This window comes from Plecotus auritus (genome assembly GCF_963455305.1).
Source record: "Plecotus auritus genome assembly, chromosome: X".
Lineage (NCBI taxonomy): Eukaryota > Metazoa > Chordata > Mammalia > Chiroptera > Vespertilionidae > Plecotus > Plecotus auritus.
Window position 1 is genome coordinate 115,695,474 of NC_137784.1, and position 22,594 is coordinate 115,718,067.

Genomic DNA, 22,594 nt, shown 5'->3' on the forward strand with positions numbered 1-22,594 from the left:
AAAGAGCCATGATACTAGAGGTATCTGTGGTAAAAAAAAAAAATAAAAAAAATACTGGATGGATGGAGTCTCTGAACAGCCCAAATAGGAGTGGTGCAGTAAGACCTTAAGGGTTCTGGAGCAAGGACATGCCATTTGGAAGCAGATAACTATATACCATTTGAAAAGAATCTCCTATCATGCTATTGAGTCCTTGTAGATATTGAGCACCTAATCTTGGGACATCAAGTGACCATGTTCCCAGAACTTCCCATCATGAGCTGGGTTCTGTCATACTTAACCAGTCATAAGGTTGGGCAGGCCCAGCATAATTCCATTGTAAATTATGTAAATTATGTAAATTATGTAGGTAAAGTGGTACATCAACAGGATTGGACTCAAGTAGGCCCAGTGGGTACAAGTAAGCAGTAGGAACAGGTGGTCCAGACACCCATATCACCCACCACTGTTGCATTAGTGCCTTTCACTCAACTCACACCGATGGGCACATGGAAGAGGGAACATCCCTTATTACCAACTGACATAAAAGGAAAGACCTCAAACTTGTTTCATGAATGGGTAGGCTCAGTGTTTGGGTACAAGCTTTAAATGTGCAGCTGCTTTCCTATGGCCCTTCTCAAAGATGTTCATGAAAGACAGTGGCAGAGCTTTTGGTGGTATGCTTGGTCATCCACTTTGTGTGGAAGAAGTTACCTGAGGTTGTAATATCGATTCATGGGCAATAGTAAATGACCTGGTTGGTTGGTTAGGGACTTGGAAGGGAAAGATGGAAAGACTGGGGTCAAGGAGGCCTGAAGAAGAGACTTGTGGGTGGACATATGGGAATGGGCAAAAAGTAAAGGTTTTTGTCTTTTTGTATTAACACCCACCAGAGAGCATCCACTGCAAAAGGATCACTAAATCACCAAGGAGACAGGATGACCTGGCCCGTTAATATCAGCCAGTTTGTCCTCTCCCACCCTAGTGCTTGGACAATGGAGTAGCCACAATGGCAGAGATGGAGGTAATGCATGGGCCCAACAGCATGGGCTTCCTCTTATCAAGGCTGATCTACATATTACCATGCTCAGATGTCTAAGCTTCCAGCAGCAGAGACCAAGTCCCCAGTATGGCACTATCCCTTGAGGATATCAACCATGTGTCAAAATGATTATATTTGACCCTTTCCCTTTGTTTCAGTAGTTCATTCTGCCAGATTGACACCTATGCCAAATGTAGATTGCCTTTACTGCCCACAAAGATTCAGCCAGCACCACTACCTGAAGGTTCATAGAACATCTGATATACCAACATATGCCAAATTCCTAATCCCAAATTCATAATTCAGCATGTCACTTCTCCCATAGGGGAAAGTGGGGGCACAGAAAAGCCAGCAGTATTACTCCAATAGATGTCCCTCCATCTGAAAACTGGGGAATCTATACCAGTGGTCGGCAAACTGCGGCTCATGAGCCACATGTGGCTCGTGAGCCCCGGTTTGCCACTCTGTTGACTAATGAGTTTGCTGACCACTGGAATAGATAGGGGCTTAATCAAAAGGAACAACAACAGCCTGTAATTATTGGAATGGAGAGTCTAGGTCAGTGGTCAGCAAACTCATTAGTCAACAGAGCGGCAAACCGCGGCTCGCGAGCCACATGTGGCTCGAGAGCCGCAGTTTGCCGACCACTGATCTATACTAGTAAAGAGCTAATATGCTAATGGTAGATACACCATAGCGGGTAACGACCAGGTCATTAGCATATTAGCTGGGTCATTGCTCTGGAGAAGGGGCGAAAGCAGGGAGGCGCCCAGAGGAGGCAGAACCATTCCATGCCAGGGAGGGCAGGGGTGAGAGCCCATAGCACCCCCCTCACCAGTCCTTCACCACCCACTGCTTGCACTCTGAGTGCCCGGTGGCCCACCTGCCAGGGGAAGGAGCACAGCACAGCAGGTGGGAGGCTTCCATGCTCTCCATGCTTCCATGACAGGGCGGAGCCCCCGAGTTGCTCTGGAGATGGGGCGGAAGCGAGGATGCGCACAGAAAAGGCAGGACCAGCCCAAGGCGACTCGAGGAACTGTGGGCGGCGCTTGAAGCAGCCAGAGAAGGCCAGAGGGTTTGGGGGTTGGGCCAGGCGCGCTGGAGCTCTGTGTGGACAGGTTTGGTTGTCAAGGCAGGGCTGCAGGTGGGTGGGGTGGGCGGCGCCGCACGATTTCATGCGCTGGGCTCCTAGTAAGGAATAAGTAACACCCCTTGTCTTGGATTGAGTTCTCCAGAAGCAGCTGCTGAGATAAGGACTTATGTAGATGCAATTAGTTTAAGGAAGTGCTCCCAGAAGAACCTGATAAGAGACTGGAGGAAGCAGGACAGGAAAGGGAAGAAACTCAACAATTGTGTAATTTCTGGCAACATCTTGTGGAGGGTTGCTTCAGCATGATCCAATAGGGCAGTGGTCAGCAAACTCATTAGTCAACAGAGCGGCAAACCGCGGCTCGAGAGCCGCATGTGGCTCGCGAGCCGCAGTTTGCCAACCACTGCAATAGGGGAACACTAAGTGTAAATTCGGCCTCAGAGTTTGTCCCTGCTTAAAGCAAAGGAACTAAATTTTCACACCTTCATTGTGTAAAGACAGTCCATGGCTTGCAGGTGGGGAGCAATGGGGTTGTGTAAGGGTGACTGTAAAGTTGTACTCATTGCCATCTCTGCATGTGCAAGCAAAGCAGCTCCATTAACCCTCAAACAGGCTTCCAATATAATCAAAGAGACAGGTGCATGCATTGAGAAGCAAACATACACAAATTCCAGGGGAACTGGCCCTCAGGAATTGTTAAAGGGATCACAAGTATATAGAAAAAGCACACTCCTGTTCTCCCTTACACACTCACTACTCTCAATATTGGTCACTAAATGTGTGAGTGGGTTTTCCCACACCAAGCAATTCTGCAGTACCATCTAGGTGTCCTATAATTTAACTCAATTCTGACACTCTAAAGATAGTGTTAGATACAACAGGTTAAGATGATATAGTAAAGGTGGAAATTTATTGAAGAACAAGTACAGACTCCCACGTGGGGATGGGAAAAGAGTCCCACTGAGTCCCTTTTTCAGTTTCTAAAGGCTACAGTTTTTTGTGCCTCAATATCCCCTCTGATTGGTCTCTATTCCCCTTTGATTTGGTCACTATAGTAACTCCTGAGCTCAAAGGTCAAACCTCAGGTGGGACCTGCAAGGCCCTCCTCCCTCATTGTTCTCCTATTCCCTCTGGGCTTTCTTCCTCCTTCCTTATTTTGTAAATATAGACCTTTTGCTATTCCCAGTTCCCTTATCTTATGGAAATGTAACTGCTGCCTCTCCCAACTTCCCTGTCTTATGGAAATGTAACCTTTTGCAGCTTTGCAGCCTGTGCTTTTTCCATGGACCCCCTTAATTTAAAAAAATCCCTAAACATGCCTATTTCACCCCTAAAAATTCCTATTTCAAAGGCTTAGTCCTGTGCTCCCAGGAGGGCATGCTCCCAGGAGGGAGAGCTTGCTCAGTCCTCAATCCTAAGGGTTTTAAGGATAGAGAATTCAGGGGAGATCCAAATGAAGATCTTAATATTCAGTAGTTTTCCAGGTGTGTCCATTCAGGGTTGTGGTCTCCAATGATTGATTGGCCGGCATCAGGGCAGGAGTCATTATTTCATGCAGCTGGTCCTGACAGCAGGCAGTGTGGCTAGTTTTGTTGCTTATCTGGGCCTACAGCTGAAACACAAGTGAGGCCTAGTTGTTATTTCCAGGGAGGAAAGGTTAGGTGGTGCAAACCTCAAGACCAGCGATATGCAAGGGGAGGAAAAGTCACACTGGGGGCAAGGCCCCACTCCACAATTGATTGTCCATTGCTAGGCACCTGGGACTTTCTATGCTGATGACCTTCTATACCTGGCCCATCATCCTTGCTTTGCTCATGTCTGTCTAACTGCCTACAACAGTCCCACAGACTGTCCCCATTTAAAACATTAATCACAAGTCCAGGTTGTCACCTGTTTTTCTGACCAACCGGCTATAAATCAGAGGTTCCCACGACTCTCTACTCAGGTTTATTATTTGCTAGTGTCGCTCACAGAACTCAGGTAAAGAGTTTACTTAATAGATTACTCATTTTTTAAAAAGAATACAGTTCAGGAACATCTATATAGAAGAGATGCATTGAGCAAGGTATGTAGGAAGGAATGCAGAGCTCCCATGCCCTCTCCAGGTACACCACTCTCCCCACATCTCCATGTGTTCACCAACTAGGAAGTTCTTTGAATGCACACTTTTGGGTTTTTATGAAGGCTTCAGTATTACTTAGGCATGATTGATTAAATCATTGACCATTGGTAATTAATTCAACCTCTATTCTCTCTCCCATCCCTGGAGGTTGGAGGGTGGGGTTGAAACTTCGACTCCTCTAATCACTGCCTTGACAACTGGCCCCACCCTTAGGCAGCTTTCATGAAGTCACCGCATTAATACAAACTCAGGTGTGGTTTAAAGGGGTTTGTTATGAATAACAAAAGACATCTCAATCTCTCTTATCTCTTAAGAAGTTCCAAGTTTAAGGAACTCAGTGCCAGGAATAGTGAGGAAGACCAAATATATATATATATATATATATATATATATATATATATATATGTATGTATGTATATATATGTGTATATATGTGTATATATGTGTATATATATATATGTATATATATACACATATATATACATATATATATATTTTAAATACATTTTTATTGATTTCAGAGAGGAAGGGAGAGGGAGAAAAAGATAGAAATATCAATGATGAGAACCATTGATCAGCTGCCACCTACACGCCCCCTACTGGGGATTAAGCCTACAACCCGAGCGGGCATGTGCTCTGACTGGAATCAAACTGTGGCCTCCTGGTTCATAGGTTGACATTCAACCATTGAGCCACACCAGCTGGGCCAAATATATATTTCTTATTATGGCCAAATATCCCATCTGGGCAGAACAGCAGCCACTACACACCCCTGACATTCACCAGTTTTTTTTGTTTTTGTTTGTTTTTGTTTTTTTTTTAAATATATTTTTTTATTGATATTTTTACCGAGAGGAAGGGAGAGGGATAGAAAGCTAGAAACATCGATGAGAGAGAAACATCGATCAGCTGCCTCCTGCACACCCCCGACTGGGGATGTGCCCGCAGCCAAGGTACATGCCCTTGACCGGAATCGAACCCGGGACCCTTCAATCCGCAGGCCGACGCTCTATCCACTGAGCCAAACCGGTTTTGGCACCAGTTTTTTTTAAATATACTTTTATTATGCATATTTTAAATCATACAATTCCCCCATTTCAAGTGTACAATTCAATAATTTTTAGTAAAGTTTCCAAGTTGTGTAACTATTACCATAAGTACATTTCAGAGCATTTTCATCACCCCGATAAAATCTTATTTACAGTTAGTCCCTGTTCCCATTCTGAAGCTCATGCAACCACATTCTGTCTCTAAGGATTTGCCTATTCTGGACATTTCATATAAATGGAATCATACAACTTATGTATCAATATATGTAGATATAATCTGTGATCTTTTGTGCCTGGTTTCTTTGTGCCTTAGTATAATTTTCGAGGTTCATTCACATTGTAGATATATCAGTACTTCATTTTTATGGCTGAATAATATCCCATTGTATGGACATACCATTTTGATTATCAATTCATCAGATAATGAGCATTTAGTTTGTTTTTACTTTTTGTTATAATGAATAATTCTGCTAGGAAAATTCTTGTAATAGTCTTTGTGTGGGCATGTTTTCAACCCTCTTGAGAAGGCTAAAGGCTAATTCTTCCCAACATTTAGAACCTTCCCAGAGAAGCAGAACCAAACTGTTTTATCAACCTTATGCATAGTAACCTCTATTTTGTAAAACTGCTGTTTGAAATTCTCTGCTATTTAGATGGTCCCTTATTCTGTGAGTCAGCTCTGCTATTTTTAGATGGTCCCTTGTTCCATAAATTAACTTTGCTTTTAGCATCTATCTGTTTCTACCCACCCTCATACCAGGTGCTTGTTAGTTATCTACTAAGTTGTACTGCACTCAAGGTTACAAGCTGCCTGCAAAATATCTACACAGGGCTCTTTGTAAAGCCTGCAAGAAATCTGGAAAAAAACTGTATTTGGGGGACAAAGAGATCAATTCTATATAATAAAGAGGTAATATGCAAATTGCTGCCACACCCTCACAAGATGGCTGCCTACAACCAGGCCATAGGGGGGTTAGTGAGGGATGACCAAACGATTGAACAAGCAGGCTGCGTGGGGCAACCAGGCTGGCGGGGGGGGGGGGGCATGAGGGGTGACTAGGCCAGCAGGGGAGGGTAGTTGGGGACGACCAGGCAAGCAGGGGGGGCAGTAAGGGGTGATTAGGCTGGCACACAGAGGCAGTGAGGGGTGATCAGGCAGGCAGGCAGGTAAGCAGCGATTAGGAGCCAGTGGTCCAGGATTGTGAGAGGATGTCCGACTGCTGGTTTGGGCCCAATCCCCAGGATCGGGCCCAAATCAGCAGTCAGACATCCCCTGAGGGGTCCCGGATTGGAGAGGGTGCAGGCTGGGCTGAGGGGACCCCCCCATGCATGAATTTCGTACACCGGGCCTCTAGTAGAATATAAAGGAAAGCTCCCACCATATTGCTTTGCTCAGATTTTCTTGGAGGTGACTCCACTGAGACCGCTGGCATAATAAAGCAGTGTAACTCCATTTCTCTAAGAATTGCTTGGTTTTTCTCTGGTCTTCTGTAACACCCTTGGGTAATCACCTTGGAGAGTAATTTCTGGGTCATATGGTAAACTTATATTTAACATTTTAAGAAACTGCAAAACTTGTTTTTTTCTAATTGAATTTATTGGGATGACACTGGTTAACAAAATCATATAGATGTCAGGTGCACAATACTACAACATGTCATCTGTACACTGTATTGTGTGTTCACCATCCCAAGTCAAGTCTCCATCCATCACCATTTATCCCCCCTATACCCTCCTCCACCCCACCCCACCCCTGCAATCACCACACTATTTCACATGTCCATGAGTTTTTTCTCTTTTTTCTCAATCCCTCCACACCCCACCCAGCCATACCCCACAACTATCAGCCTGCTCTCTATCTATGAGTCTATTTATTTTGCTTGTTAGTTCATTTTGCTCATAAGTGGCTGCACCATATACATTCCCACCAGCAATTTATGAAGTTTCCCATTTCTCTGCATCTTTGCCAAAATTGTTCTTTTCTACCTTTTTTTAAATTTAGTCATTCTAGTGGGTATGCAATGGTATATCATTGTGGTTTTAATTTGTCTTTCTATAGTAACTAATGATATTAATCATATTTATATTTTTCCATTGATTTTTTAGAGAGAGTGGAAGGGAAGGGAAGACAGACAGAGAGAAACATCAATGTGAGAGAGACATTGATTACTTCCCACACTTGCCCCAACCAGGACTTGGGATCAAACCTGCCCTTGACTGAGAATCGAAACTATGACCCTCTGGTGCATGGCTGACACTCTAACCACTGAGCACACTGACCAGGGATGACTTCTCTCTTTTTATCTTTGTCAATCTTGCTAAATGTTTATCAATTTCTTATTTTTTAGAACTACTTTTTGTTTCATTGAATTCTCTATTGTTTTCATGTTTTCAATTTCAGCGATTTCTGTTCTTATTTTTGTTATTTCCTTCCTTCTGCTTTCTTTGGTTTCATTTTGCTTTTTGTTTTCTAGTTGCTTGAAGAAGAGAACTTAGATTATTGATTTGAGACCTTTCCTCTTTAACAATGTAAACAGCATTTGTTGTTATAAATTTCTCTTTCATAAGATTGTAAAATACTGTAGCTACTTTGGAAAACAATTCTGTATTAATTTAAAATGGTAAATGATAAGTTACCATATGACCCAGCAGTTTCACCCTGAGATATACTCAGGAGAATTGTAAACATATGTTCACACAAAAACCTGCACAGGAATGTTCATAAGCAGCATTATTCATGATAACCAAAACGTGTAATTACTCAAATGTCCATCAGTTGTTGAATGGATAAATAAAATGTATTTTATCTTGCCCTAGCCAGTTTTGCTCAGTGGATAGAGCATTGGCCCTGGGACTGAAGGGTCCCGGGTTTTATTCCAGTCAAGGGCATGTACCTGGGTTGCAGGTTCGATCCCTGGCCTTGGTTGAGGCAGGTACAGGAAGCATCCATTGTGTCTCTCTCACATTGATGTTTCTCTGTCTCTTCCCCTCCCTTCCATTCTCTCTAAAAATCAGTGGGAAAATACCCTCAGGTGAGGATCAACAAAAACATTTTTAAAAATGTGTTATATCACCCTGGCCAGTTTGGCTCAGTGGGTAGGGCATTGGCCCATGGATGGAAGGGTCCTGGGTTTGATTCCAATCACTGGCACGTACTTTGGTTGCAGGCTTCATCCCTGGCCCCGGACAGGGATTAGGCAACCAATCAATGTGTCTCTCTCACATCGGTGTTTCTCTCCACCTCTCCCCATCCCTTCCACACTCTCTAAAAATAAATGGAAAAAATATCCTTAGATGAGGATTGACACACAAAAAATAAATAAGTAAAAACTAAAAAAACAAAAAATAAAAAATAAAAATGTTATATCCATACAATAAATAATTGGCCAAAAAAAAAAAAGGAATGCAATACTGATATATGCTACAACATGGATGAACCTTGTAAACCTTATATTAAGTGAAAGAAGACAATCACAAAAGGCTATACAGTATATTTTATGATTCCATTTACTTGCAAGAAAAGAATAGGAAGAAAAGGAGCAGAGCCCGACCGCAGTTTCTCTTCAGGTTCTATGGGGTGAGATTGTCAGGGACAGGCTCAGCTATGGACCCACTTTCAGAGCTGCAGGATGACCTGACCTTGGATGACACCAGCCAGGCTCTGAACCAGCTGAAGCTAGCCTCCATTGATGAGAAGAACTGGCCCTCAGATGAAATGCCCGACTTTCCCAAGTCAGATGACTCCAAAAATAGCTCCCCAGAACCTGTCACACACCTGAAGTGGGATGACCCTTACTACAACATCACCAGGCACCAGATTGTGGAGGTGGCAGGAGATGACAAGTATGGGCAGAAGATCATTGTGTTTAGTGCCTGCTGAATGCCTCCCAGCCACCAGCTGGACCACAGTAAGCTCCTGGGGTACCTGAAACACACCCTGGACCAGTACATGGGGAGTGCTTACACACTGCTTACCTGCACCATGGCCTGACCAGCAACAACAAGCCCTCCTTCAGCTGGCTCTGGGATGCCTACCGGGAGTTTGACTGAAAATACAAGAACATCAAGGCCCTGTATATCATGCACCCTACCATGTTCATCAACACCCTGCTCATCCTCTTTAAGCCCCTCATTAGCTTCAAGTTTGGGCAGAAGATCTTCTATGTGAATTACCTGAGTGAGTTAAGCGAGCACGTGAAGCTGGAGCAACTAGGGATCCCTTGCCAAGTGCTCAAGTATGATGACTTTCTGAAGTCCACACAGAAGAGACCTGCAACAGCCCCCAAGCCCATGCCACTATGGCCCCCTCTGCCCAACCAGTAGTTTGGGGTCTCACTGAAGCACCTCCAGAAGAAGAACTCAGAGCAGGAGCCCATTCCTCTCGTGCTCCAGGAGACCATTGCCCACCTGCAGGCCCATGCTCTCACCACTGAAGGGATTTTCTGGAGGTCTGCCAACATCCAAGTTGTACAAGAGGTGCAGCAGAAGTACAACATGGAGCTGCCTGTGGACTTCGACCAGTACAACAACTAAAACTTGCCAGCAGTCATCCTCAAGACCTTCCTCTGGGTGCTTCCTGAACCCCTGCTCACCTTTGACCTCTACCCCCATGTAGTGGGCTTCCTCAACATTGATGAGAGCCAGAGAGTGGAGGTGATGCTGCAGGTCCTTCGGATGCTGCCCAAGGAAAACTACCAGGTGCTTTGTTTCCTCACTGCTTTCCTGGTGCAGGTTTCTGCCCAGTGTGACCAAAACAAGACGACCAACACTAACCCAGCTGTTGTCTTTGGCCCTAACCAGCTGTGGGCCAAGGATGCTGCCATCACTCTCAAGGCCATTAATCCAATCAATAACTTTACCAAGTTCCTCCTGGGCCATCAAGGGGAGTTGTTCCCTACACCTGACTTCTAGGGGCTCTGAGCCAAGCCCCTGACCACCAGTCCCCTTCTCTGATAGCCCTTCCTCCAGGAGTCCTAGTTTGGACTCTTCCTCCTGGGATCAGCCTTATAGGAGCCCAGGGCTCCTGCCCAGAAGGGGTCATGAAGCCTGAGGAGATAGAAGCTGGAGCCAGCGAACTGGGCAGCTCCTCCTCCCCTTATTTCCAGTCCACTTTGCCAACCCTGGAGTCCTCGCTATTACCATGAGACATTTTTCTTCACCTTATACTTCTCCTGTCTCCTTGGGTCCCTGGTTCCTGCAGGGCTGTGCAGAGCTGGCCTTGGCTCTTCCAGTGGGAGGACTGGCCCCAGCAATCCCTTTTTTCTGCTTTCTCCTTCCTCTTTCCCTGGCAACTGCAGATGCCAAAAACACTGTTGGCTGGGATGGTAACTGGGCTGGTCTGACCCCTCCTGATTGCCCAGGGAATGAAAGGCTGAGCTGGCTTAGACAGGCCCTGCTGAGGCTCCTCTCTGTCTGGGTGAAAGCCTGAGTGCAAGCCCCCTGCTCCTATCCTCCCCTCAGCATGGGTACTCCACAACTGAGGAATTCAACCTGAAGTCTGCTTCCTATTTCTGCCTTCTCTTCCACACATCCTGGTCAGCTTTTCCCAAGTGGCACTGCCCCCAGAATGTTCTAACCCCCTGCTTCTGCCTCGACGCAGCTTGGATGACATGGCTGAGTTCTAGCATCCATTTGAGATAGACAGCGCCCCCACCCTGAGAGACCTCTGGTGCCTGAGCAGGGGAGCAGGCTCAGCCTCTATGCCTTGTCTAAGGACAGACTCTAGGCCAAAGGCTCTTTCAGTCCTGTCTGTTGTGGAGTCACACTGGTCTCTGCTCTGGCCAGAGGTGACTCAGTGCCTCAGGATCTGTGGTGGCTCCTTCCTCCTGCTGGGGACTTCTGGAGGGCCTGGGCAGAGATTGTGCTAGTTAGGTCTAGCAACCTTCCTCAGGGAGTAGGGGTCCCAGGACCTTGTTGTCTTTCAGACAACCTGGACCCCAGTGATGATGGCCACCCTGCATTCCAACTGTATCCTTTAGAATTATACTCCTTTCTGGTGATCCCTGAGATTGCCCCCCCCCCACCACCTTCCTGTAGCCTTGACTTCTGGCAGCAGGGAAATCCCTACACAGTGACCCTGTCCCCATAGCCTTGGCCAGAGCCTAGAGCCTGTACCATGGGGGGTCCTCACTGACCAGCCCAACTCCTTTTGGGCACTCTCCCAGGGCACTGGTGTGTCAAGACTCCCAGTACCTGGCTGGCTGCTGGTTCTGTCAGTCCCTATGTCTCTAGCCTGGGTACAGGCCTTTGCTTTCTGCCCTCCTTTGTGTATCAGGTGTTCACAGTCCCATTTACTGGGAACCTATGGATCTATTTGGTCTTTCCCTTCCCCTGCCCTACTGGTCAGTGGGGGCTGGGGGGAGGGCTTGTACTGTGAATCAAGTGTTCATATTCACCCTTCATGAATTTCTTGGCATCAATCATGTATTTCACCTCCGCACTTTTTTATATTTCAATAAAAATGGAGATGGAAACTGGAAAAAAAAATAGGCAAATCCATTAAAACAGAAAGTAGATTCGTTTTCTAGGGTCTGGGGACAGGGAGGAATAAGTAACTGGAGTGCATACTGGATCACTAACTCTACATAATGTTGCAGAAGTAGAGGGAATCAGGTTTGCTAAAGTAATTGTGGTGATAGAAATGTTAATAGTCTCACAAAATACTGAGGGTGGTCCATTCTATCCTAGTACAGTGTAAAAAAAAGATAAGTAACTACAAAGAAGTATAGGTTATCTTTTTGGGGTGATAAAAATGTTCTTAAATTATTAGATAGTGGTGATGGTAGCAAAACTCTGTGAACATACTAAAAAAACACTAAATTATACACTTTAAAAGGGTAAATTATATCTCAATGAAGCTACTATATTTTAAAATTTCCCTTTGACACTGCTTTAGATGAATCCCATATATTTTGATATGTAGTATTTTAATTCTCATTCAATTCTATATCTTCTTAAAATTTCCTTTGAGATTTTCTCTTTGATCCATGGATTATTTAGTAGTGCTAAAGTTTTATTTCCTAGTGTACATTGATTTTCCTGTTGCATTTTTGTTATTGATTGCTAGTTTGGTTCCATTACAGTTAGAGAACACATTTTGTGTGGTAAGTAGAATAATGGCCCTCACAAAAATGTCCATGTCTTGATCCCCAGAATCTGTGAATATGTTATGTTACATGGAGGATTTAAGTTTGCAGATGAAATTAAAGTTGCTAATCACTTAAAATAAAATTGGGAGATTATTCTGAATTATCAATGTGGAACCAGGCTAATCACATGAATCCTTAAAAGTAAAAGAGGGAAGCAGAAGGTCCAGAGAGATGCAACATGACAAGGACTCAACCTGCCATTGCTGACTTTGAAGATGGAGGAAGGGGGATACAAGCCAAGGAACCTGGTAGCCCCTAGAAGCTGGAAGCATTCCTCAGTTTATAGACTGAAAGAAAACATGGACCTCAGTCTTATAAGCACAGGAAATGGAATCTGCCAACACAAATGAATAAGGAAATGGACTCTCTCCTAGAACCTCCAGAGATGAATGCAGCAATTCATTTAACATAACACTTTGATTTTAAACCTGTTGAGACTAGGACCCTACCTCCTGTGTTGCAGTTGTCCCCAGGCAGAGAACTGGAGTGAATATAAGGCTCCCCTCATGTGTTTCCCTTTTCTCAGAGATTATACTCTTACTAGTGACCCAGTGCATGGATTTGTGCACATTGAAAGGAAATTAATTAGAAGGTGGCCAGCGGGGTGGGACTGGGCAAGAAGGGCCAGACACGCCCTGGAGCCAACCTCCTGCGGCGGTCCCTCCCAGGCGTCTGCGGAGTGAGTGGGGTCCCTCTGGCAGGTGGGATCCCTCAGCCTGGCCTGCGGGGATCGGGCAGAAACTGGCTCTCTGACATTCCCTGAGGGGTCCCAGAGTGTGAGAGGGCACCCTGCAAAGTTGCGGTCGTACAGGGTATGGAACGCAAATGCAAGTGTGCAGTAAATCAGATTTGGGGCCAACAGTGCCCCAGCAACAACATAACCCACGGCCGAAGGTGGAATCGTGTGGCCCCTCAAGGAATCGAGCTCCCTCCTCTCTGGTTTCGGTGTGTGTCACCCGAAAACTGCCGCTGCCAAGTCACTGCAGATCGGCAGCTCCTGTGTTGAGCGTCTGCTCCCTGGTGGTCAGTGCACGTCATAGCGACTGGTCAGATGGTCAGACATGTAGCATATTAGCATTTTACTAGTGTATACACTGAGTGGCCAGATTATTATAATCTCTGAATGCATAATAATCTGGCCACTCAGGCCCGGTGCATGAATTCGTGCATGGGTGGGGTCTGGCCAGCCTGGCCAGGGGGAGGGGACATGGGCAGTTGGCCGGCCTGCCTGCTGGTCGAACTCCTGGTCGAGGGGACAATTTGTATATTAGCCTTTTATTATATAGGATATACAGAGTGGTCAGATTATTATGCGTTCAGAGATCATAATAATCTGGCCACTCAGTGTATATAGATAATGCTTACCGTGTAATGCCTGAAAATAGTTGTATCATTATATTTTGTCCAGTTTTATAGTTGTGTGTGGTGGACAAGCAGGGTCAGTACCAGTTACCCCATCATCATAAGAAGAGGAAGTGATTTTGCCTGCAGGTTTCCTTTCCCATTGGATCTGAACACCAGTTTTGGTGGTTGTTAAAGGAGGAAAAGTAAAACTGAAGCTGGTCTCATGGTGCTTGTAGTCTGCTCTATAGCATGTGGGCTAGTTTCAAATAAAGCAAAAGGGGTGGGGAGAAGAAAAACGAAAAAAGTGGAAGTGGTTTAGTTTACTTTTCTGTGTTACACTTCAATTTTTTTAAAATGGTTTTTAAAAGTTAAAAAACAAGCAAAATGGTGATAGACTCATAGAGAGCAGATGGACACTTAACCATTGTACCAGTAATGACCATAAAGACTGGTGTTGGGCCCTAGCCGGTTTGGTTCAGTGGCTAGGGCGTCGGCCTGCAGACCAAAGGGTCCCAGGTTCAATTCTGGTCAAGGGCATGTACCTCGGTTGCAGGCTCCTCCCCAGCCTGGGGCCCTGGTTGGGGCACGTGCAGGAGGTAACCAATTGATGTGTTTCTCTCACATTAATATTTCTCTCTGTCTTTCCCTCTCCCTTCCACTCTCTCTAAAGATCAATGGGAAAATATCCTCAGGTGAGGTTTTAAAAAAATAATAAAAATGAAATAAAATTCCTCTCTTAAAAAAAAGAAAAGACTGGTTTTGGGAGGATTATTTTGAATTCACTTGAGTGCTTACAAAGAAAAAATTACAAGCTCAAGTCCCTTAACTCTCAACCCATCAATCTATAGCTGCAGGCCTCATATTCCTGAAAATCAACTGAACTGGATGATGAATTATGAGTTGAACTTGGTCTCATCAAGTTTCTCACTTGAAAGGGCATTTATAAGGAATGGGACCCTGAAACATCTTTCTGTTTGGACCCAGATGAGACTGACAATCTTGAATCAAGTCATTCTGAACCTCCCTTACCAGTTGAAGCATGTTGCCTTGCAGTGTCTAGAATAACTCCTTCACTGCTTAAAATCTTGTGATGACCTCACCTGGGGCAGACCCCTTGAAATTGGATGCTGTTTTTAAGGTCCACCACAACCACCTCAAAATGCCACTAGACCTACAACTAGGGTCAAATCTCAGCATACTTCAGGCAGCCAGGTAATATATAACCCAGGAAGAAATAGATTACATACCAAACTGGCAGAGTAGATGACAAGTGATGGGAGATGCACACTATCAAATATGATGTTATAGCTAGAATGAACTAGATGTATATTTTGCAACATGGGTAAATCTTCAAAACATGGTGATGAGAAGTTAGAAGAACCAATCTATATATATAAAAGCCTAAGTGACCGTTTGACCTGTAGCTATGATGCACACTGACCACCAGGAGGCAGACACTCAACGCAGGAGCGGAAACCATAGGCATGGAAACATGGAACAGACTGATGAATCTCAGAGGGAAGGGGGGAGGGGAGAGAGCAGGGAGAGATTAACCAAAGTTCTTATATGCATACTAGAGGCCCAGTGCATAGATTCGTGCACCAGTGGGGTTCCTCAGCCTGGCCTGTGGGGACCAGGCTAAAACCGGCAGTCCGACATCCCCCAAGAGGTCCCGGATTGTGAGAGGGCGCAGGCCAGGCTGAGGGACCCCACTGGTGCACAAATCCATGCACCGGGCCTCTAGTCCTATATAATAAAAGCCTAATATGCAAATTGTCCCCTTGACAGGGAGTTTGACCAGGGGGTGGGGCCGGATGGCCAACTGCCTGCAGTCCCTCCCCCAGCTGGCCCTGCCTTGGCTGGTGGCAGTGGCAACAGGCAGCAGGGGGAAGGGAGGCCCCTGCTGGCAGCTGGCAGCTGCTAGGGACCCTACCCACGCATGAATTTTGTGCACTGGGCCTCTAGTCCTATATAATAAAAGGCTAATATGCAAATAGACTGTATGGCAGAACAACTTAACAACCAAACAACTGGTTGCTATGACGTGCGCTGACCACCAGGGGGCACGTGCATGCATGAAACATTGTGGGCATTGACCGTGGTGGGATGGTGGAGCTGGTGAGCAGCAGTGCCACACCAAGGTGGGGCACCGAGCACTGTCATCAGGTGGTTACTGAAAATTCTTTGCTCGCATGTGCCGTGGTCCCGCCCAATGCTCACACCTGCTGCCGGCGTCAGCCCCGCTCGTACCCACTGCCGGCACTGGAGCCGCCGCTCACACCTGCTGCCGGCACTTGGCACCGGCCATGATTGCTTGGCGCTGTCAGCGGGTGCGAGTAGTGGCTGCCGGCCCCAATTGTCCCTCAGGGCTTCTCCACTTCCCCCTGCTCCTGAGGGGCAATCAGGGCAGCAGCCACCACTTGCACCCACTGACAGCGACAGCCCCACTCGCACCACAGCCAGTGCCCGGCGCTGGTTCCAATTGCTGGGCACTGTCAACGGGTGCAAGCGGCGGCTGCCGGCTCCAATCGCCCCTGAGGGCTTCTCCACTTCTCCCTGCTCCTGAGGGGCAATCAGGGCAGCAACCGCCACTTGTACTCGCTGACAGTGCCAGCCCCGCTTGCACACCCGCTGCTGGCACTATGCGTCATCAGCGAGTGCGAGCAGGGCCAGCGCTGTCTGCGTCAGCATGTGAGAGCAGCGGCGGGAGCGGGGATGCTGGCAGACAAGAGGACTGAGGGCTGTGGCACGAGGGGCCGGGTGGGGACACGGAGGATGGGCCAAGACCCGCCCCTGTGCCCACAGCAGCCTCGTGGTTCACAGTTCCTTTCAAGGTACACGAATTCGTGCACTGGGCCCCTAATATATAAAAGAGCTAGGTGCCGTCATGACTGAACGGACAACTGGTCCCCCCGCCCTGCCCCCGAGCCACTCGCCATGAAGGAGGAGCAGCAGTGGGTGGGACTGGGGACTTTGAGTGGCGGCAGTGGCGGGCTGCTTTGCAGGGTGGCAGCAAGCTTAGCAGAGCAGGCACCGGTGGCAGTAAGTTTCGCGGAGCAGTCAAGGGGCAGGGGGAGCCTTGCAGAGCAGTCGTGGGGCGGGGGGAATTTTGCGAAGCAGTACAGGGGCGGGGGGAGCCTCGCGGGGCGGGGGGAGTTTCACAGAGCAGTCTAGGGGCAGGGGGAGCCTTGCAGAGCAGTCGCGGGGCAGGGGGAGTTTCACAGAGCAAGCAGTTGAGGGGCGAGAGGAATTTCGTGGAGCATGGCAGGGTGGGAGGAGCCTCGCAGAGCAGTGGCGGGAGCATTGCGGAGCATCCTGGGGCAGGGCAGGGAGCTTCACTTAGCATCGCAGGGCGGCAGAGGCCAGCAACGGAGGCCAGGCTAGGCCCAGGGACCCTAACTGCACATGATTTTGTGCACACTGGGCCTCTAGTATATAATAATAGCATACCATTTAAGTAAATTAAGAAGGGCCCTGTGTGAATAATCACAATAATGTACCCAAAAAATGAGGAATATGACTCGATAAAAAGGAAAAACCTTGGCTTGTAGTAGGGACTTTCAGTCCTTTACAAGATGCTGATCTAACATAAGGTGCTGGCTCCCTCCCCAATTCCAGCCCTGAAGATGACACATGAGAAAAACTGACAGATGAAATCTGCTACTTATGCAGCATTTACCACATGCCAGGCACTATTAACTCAGTTAATCTTCTCAGCCAATGCTATTAGATATTATGAACCCCATTTTACAGATGAGAAAACAAGTATAGAGAGGTTAAGTAACTTCCCTAAGGTTTCACAGCAGGTAATGCTAGAGCTGAAAATTGAACTCAGTCTCTAATACCTATAGAGATGAGTCTGGGGCAGGGATGAAGTTCAGGGGAGAGTGGCGTAAAATGGTATAGGGGTAGGCACCATTACAGAGATGCCAGGAGAAATTTCTAATTGTGCCCTTCCACCATACCCCACTACAACATTGCTGAGATCATTCTCTACTTCATCACCATGGCAAGACAGAGAACAGCAGTTCCCAGTCAGCAGGAGCTGTTGGAGTGGAGAGCATATTACATGTGCAGGCACACAGGCCATGTGATTGCCCACCAAACATACACTGAACCCCAACCCTCCATCTTGAGCTAGGAAAAACAACCTAGATCTTCAAGGCAGGTATTTGGCCAAGATTTCCTTGAGGAGTATTATTAGCCCAAGAGGAAAAACCTAAAGGCATTGGAATCAGGGGTTCTCCAACAAACAACCCCCATAGTTAAGGTCAAAGCCAAAAAGCCTTCAGAGCTTACATTTTAATCTCCTACTCTTATAATCATAAGCATGAAACCCCAAATTTCCATTCATTTTAGGAAAGCCTCTAACATGGAAGATGGAGTTTGAGGTAGAAAAAACAAACAGCGGTTACCTTAAGGGGGGAAAACACTCTGAAGGAAGAAAACATTTTTTAAAAAGTAGTATCTTTACAGAATTTACTATAAAGCTACAGTAATCAAGATAAAAGGAGACATAATAATAAGAAAAAGTACAGTAATGTACCTAGGTATATATGGCTCCTACAAATATACTGAGATTTTCACTAAAAGATGCTAAAATAAATGGATATCCATGTTTGTCTGTTTTTTAAGTTTATTTTTATTGATTTCAGAGAGAGAGAGGGAGAGAGAGAAACATCAATGATGGCGCATGACTAGTGTGCTGGACAGGGACAGGTCGCATGGGGACCACCCGGGGGTTGGGGATGCAGGGCTGGCACTGGGGTGGGGGAGCTTTGAAAGCTTTACTCATTCTCATTTTCTCTCTCTCTCTCTCATTTCCACCTAGCAGTCAAGAAGGATGGACTCCGCCACAATGCGGATGAAGGGCTGTCCGTTAGACTTTATAAATTTCATCTGCGAGCAGTTCCTGTGCCTAAAGAGATTCATTGATTGGCTGCCTCCTGCAAGCCCCCGACTGGGGATCAAGCCTGCAACCAGGGCATGTGCCCTTGACTGGAATTGAACCCGTGACTCTTTAGTCCAAAGCAGGACGCTCTATCCACTGAGTCAAACCGGCTAGGGCTTATATCCATGTTTTAAAAAATAAGGTTCAAATCCTACTTCATCATAAAAAAAATCAAATAAAAATGGATTATAGACCTAACAAATAAGTTAAAACATCACTTTCCTTAATCTCTTCACAATTTTTCACCCAGCCTCCCAAATCTCCCTCTGACAGCTGTCAGTCTGTTCTGTTTCTACTTTATTTTGTTGATTAGATTCCACATATGAGATCATATAGTATTTATCTTTTGCTTTGACTGGCTTATTTTACTCAGCATACTTTCCAGGTCCATCCATACTGTTGCAAAAGATTTTTTTTTTATAGTCGAGTAGTATTCTATTGTGTAAATATACCACAGCATTTTTATCCACTCTTATTCATGAGCACTTGGGTTGTTCCAAGATCTTGGCTATTGTAAATAATGCTGCAATGAACATAGGGATGCATGTATTTTTTCAAATTAGTGTTTGGGGTTTCTTCAGATATATTCCCAAAAGTCAGATCACTGGTTCAAAAGGTAGTCCTTTCTAATTTTTTGAGAAAACTTGTTTTCCAGTGGCTGTGCCTGTCTTCAGTCCCATAAAAAGTGCATGAGGGTTACCCTTTCGCAACATCCTTGACAGGCATGAGATCTCATTGTGATTTTAGTCTGCATTTCTGATGACATTGAGCATCTTTTCATATCTATTGGCCATCTCAATGTCCTGAGTGTTTATCCAGGCCCTTTGGCCAGATTTCTAATTGAGTTGTATGCTTTGGTGTTTTGTATTTTTAAAACCACTTATCAGATATAGCATTGGTAAATATATTCTCCCATGCAATGGGCTGTCCTTTTCATTTTGTTTTCTTTTGCTGTGCAGCTTGTTTGGTGTAGCCGCATGTTTTTTTCCTGTATTGCTACGAGTTGTCCGAGATTTTACTGCCTGTTTTCTCCTAGGATTTTTATGGTTTTGTGACTTTTAAGTCTTTTATCCATTTTGAGTTTATTCTTGTGTATGGTGGAAGTTGGTGGTCTAGTCTTATTTTGCATGTACCTGTCCAATTTTCCCAACACTTATTGAAGAAACTGTCTTTACTCCATTGTTTGCTCCTGTCCCCTAATATTAATCAACCATAATGATATGGGTTTATTTCTGGATTCTATGTTCTGTTCCACTGATCTATATGCCTGTTCTTATGCCAGTACCAGGCTGTTTTCATTACAATGGCCTTGTAGTCTAGTTTAATACACAGACAACAGTGTGGTGATAGCCAGAGGGAAAGGGGGAGGGATAAATGGACATGCAGACTTGACTTTGGGTGGTGAACACACCAGACAGTATGCAAATACTGAATTGTTCACTTGAAGCCTGTATGTAGAAGACAGAAAAAAATCTTAAATGACCTCAAAGTAGAGTTTTAATAGATCATAGGAAGCAATAACCATAAAATTTGATAAATTGCTCATCCTATATAATAAATGCATAGGTAGAGTCACACCCTCAGGCGACGCCAATACAAGATTGGCAAGTGGAGGCAGAGCCCAGTGGCCACTCTGCGTGGTGAGGCCTGGGGCTCTGCACGACATGGAGGCCGGTCCTGGTCTCTGCTGGAGGCGGCTCACAGCAGAGGACAGTTGTGGGCTATCACAGGGGAGCGGTTAGTGGCAATCAGGCTAGCAAGCTGTTATGAACCAGCAGTCCTGGATTGTGAGAGGGATGTCCGACTGCCAGTTTAGGCCCAATCCCACAGGGGTCCCAGATTGGAGAGGGTGCAGGCCGGGTTGAGGGACACCTCCCACCCCCGTGCACAAATTTCCTGCACTGGGCCTCTAGTCAATAATAATAGGCAAGCCCCAGCCAGTGTGGCTCAGTTGGTTGGCGCATCATCCCGTGCACCTAAAGGTCACTGGTTCTATTCCCAGTCACAGCACATACACAAGGTTGCAGGTTGGACCCCTAGCCAGGGTGCATGTGTGTGGCAACTGATCCATGTTTCTCTCCCTTCCTCTAATCAATAAAAACATTTTAAACAGACATGCTCAGGTGAGGATTACAAAAAAATTAGGCAGGACAAAGAAAATACTCACAACACGTTATCAGACAACTTGTATCCAGAATACATAATATTTGCAACATTTGCAGCTCTGGACAGTATGGCTCAGTTGGTTGAGCATTGTTCTATGCATCAAAAAGTTGCTAATTTGATTCCCAGTAAGGGCTCATGCCCAGGTTGTGGTGTGTGCTGGAGACAACCAATCATTGTCTCTCTCCCCCCTCTCTAAAATAAAATTTAAAAAATTAAAAAGACCATCCAGTTTTTTGAAACTGACAAAACACTTGGGATAGTTTGTGAAAAGATATACAGATGGCTATAAGAACATGAGGAACTGCCCCATTATAAAATACAATGTGACATACTGGACTGGATCCTGGAACGGAGAGGATAGTAGTGGGAAAATTGTGAAATTTGAAGTCTGAAGTTTAGTTAAGTCATATTCCAGTATTAATCTCTTAGTTTTGACAAATGTACCATAGTTATATAAGATTAAAAAATCAGGGCAAACTGGTGAAGGATATATAGGAACTCTATGCTATCTTTGCAACTTCTGTAAATTTAAAATACCAAAAAGTATTTTTAAACTGCTCAGTATCATTAGTCATTAAGGGAAATTTGAATTAAAATCATAATGGAGCCCTAACCGGTTTGGCTCAGTGGATAGAGCGTCGGCCTGCGGACTCAAGGGTCCCAGGTTTAATTCTGGTCAAAGGCATGTATCTTGGTTGCAGGCACATACCCAGTAGGGAGTGTGCAGGAGGCAGCTGATCAGTTTCTCTCTCATTTATGTTTCTAACTCTCTATCCCTTTCCCTCTTTAAAAAAAATAATAAAATGTGTTTTAAAAAATCATAATGGCTTTACCATGTACTGGGGGGAAGGGGAGGCCGGGGGAAGGTCAATGGGGAAGGGAAAAAAAAAAAGAGACATATGTACTACTATTTGTAATACTTCAAACAATTTAAAAAAATAATAATAAAAAAATCATAATGGAAAGACAAATAACTTATGGCTTCACTTTCTGTGGAAAGTAAAAAACAAAACCAAGAACAAAACAAAAACTAATAGAAGCACTGAACAGACCAGACCATCAAATCTCAGAGGTAAGGTAGGGAAGGGTGGGGGCAAGAGATCAACCAAAGGATTTGTATGTATGCATAGAAGCATAACCAATGGACAAACAGTAGGGGGGGTGAAGGTATGTGCTAGGGGGCAGGAGAGGTCAATGGGGGGGGGGAAAGTGACATATATAATACTTTCAACAATAAAGAATTTTTATAAACCTCATATAAACAACAAACTTATGGTTAGAGGTGTAGGGGAACTGGTGAAAAAGGTGAAAGGGTAATATATATAAATCAATCCTGTGATAAGTATGCAATGACAGATGGTTACTAGACTTAGTGGTGATCACATTGTAAGGTATATAAATATCGAATCACTATTTCATACACCTGAAACTAATATTGCATGCCAACTAAACTCAAAAATGGTTAAAAAGAAATAGATCAGTAAGTGTTGGAAAGCAAACAGAACTCTTCATAAATTTTAGTCAATAGCCCAAAACTGGTAATAGGCCAGATGACCATCAATAGAATGGACAAACTATGCACATAAAGCATACACTGAAATTCTACTCTGCAACAAAAAAAGACTACCCACAATTATAACAATCTCAAAAACATGTTGAAAGCAGATAAGACACAAAAACTATATTCATGTAGGACTTAAATG

At 45.2% G+C, this 22,594-nt stretch overlaps 1 pseudogene across 1 annotated transcript; it reads left to right on the forward strand.

Annotated features, from left to right (window-relative positions):
• The first annotated feature begins 8,853 nt into the window (after window positions 1-8,853).
• Window positions 8,854-10,193, forward strand: LOC308240250 (rho GTPase-activating protein 1-like; annotated as a pseudogene). Its single transcript has one exon. The product of its transcript is annotated as a rho GTPase-activating protein 1-like (transcript).
• The last annotated feature ends 12,401 nt before the right edge of the window (window positions 10,194-22,594 follow it).